Raw genomic sequence first — 1,424 nt, forward strand, 5'->3', positions numbered from 1 at the left:
AACTGATGGAGCTGCAATCTATTTTGTAACAAGGAAGAATACAAATTTTGTTGCTTTTTCTTCCACTCACACCAATTTGAACTGTCCTCAGGTACCTGCCTAACCCCACACTTTGAAATTGCCAAATATTTATTTTGTTATATGTTCTCAAATCAGATGGAGACATAAATAACTTTTAATATTGCAGAACATACTATATTACTTTCCTAATGAAGTCCCTGAATGTGTTAATGTTAAGAACAAAATATTTTCATGTAGAAGGAAAAGAACACACAACTTCATAAACTACAACATTATCCATTTTGTTAGCACCTCATCATTCGATATTTGTGTCCTGTGTCATCATAGCACCTTTTGAAGGCTTAAATTAATGCATTGTGAATGAAATTTAGCAATAATCTTGAGATGTCTGAAATTTTCAGTGCGCTGTTACCTTGAAATAGGGCACTACAAATATTAATACACATATGTTCCATGCTCATCCATGAAAAAGTCGTATGATGTTTAGTTATAATTTTTATTACAATAAACTGTACCAAGAATGGAGTGTTTTTGTAAATCATACACAAGCATGAGCTCTTGTGAGAGGCTCTCATGCTAATTAAAGTTCCTGCTGCTGTTAACAGAGGATCTTTTCATTCTGTCTGTCCAGAGGCCCCCAGTTGCCACATATTGGAGAATTAGTGTAACTGCTAATGAATATAGACAAAACCACGCCCCCCCCCCCCCTTACAATGTCAACAGCAGATGTTATAAAATCTATCTATAGATACTTAGCTAACAAAAACTTGCTTCATAATAGTAAGTGTAGGCTGAACATATTTTATAAAAAATTTTAAATGTGTTTTCCCCAAAAGTATGACATTTTTAGTTTTAAAATACAATTTGCTTTGGAACTACTATGTCTTTATCAATGAAACTTGGTACAGCCATTGCAAGATAAAATGTTGCACTGGCATCCACTACATGGCAAACTTACTAAGGTCAATCTTCTTCACTTTGGAAGCACCATCGAATTTGTTAGCTAAATACAATGTGCACTGGCCATAATGGCCCAGAACAGATCATGCCCCAGAGAAGTTCCCGATGTGGATCCTGCGAGCCTCTTGAAGACGTGCTGGTCAATACCAGCAGATGTTCACACTCTACTACAATGTGTTTCTACATGTACAACTTCTGCCACCTGACACTAAATATTCCTTGGGGGCAGAAATGTGACTGCTAGAAAACTTTCACTCTATGCTGCATTATCCTCTGAGACAATTCAACTGAGATTAGGAGGATTTATTCTACAGAACTCTGCATGATTGATAACATCTTTCAGAAAATCTTCAGGGAAACTAGAGCTTATTACATTTATTGTATGTTTTAATTTCTAATGTTTGTGCTTAACAGTAATGGCAACTGTAGGATGAATCATGCAA

Source organism: Schistocerca piceifrons, unplaced genomic scaffold (genome assembly GCF_021461385.2).
Source record: "Schistocerca piceifrons isolate TAMUIC-IGC-003096 unplaced genomic scaffold, iqSchPice1.1 HiC_scaffold_2513, whole genome shotgun sequence".
Lineage (NCBI taxonomy): Eukaryota > Metazoa > Arthropoda > Insecta > Orthoptera > Acrididae > Schistocerca > Schistocerca piceifrons.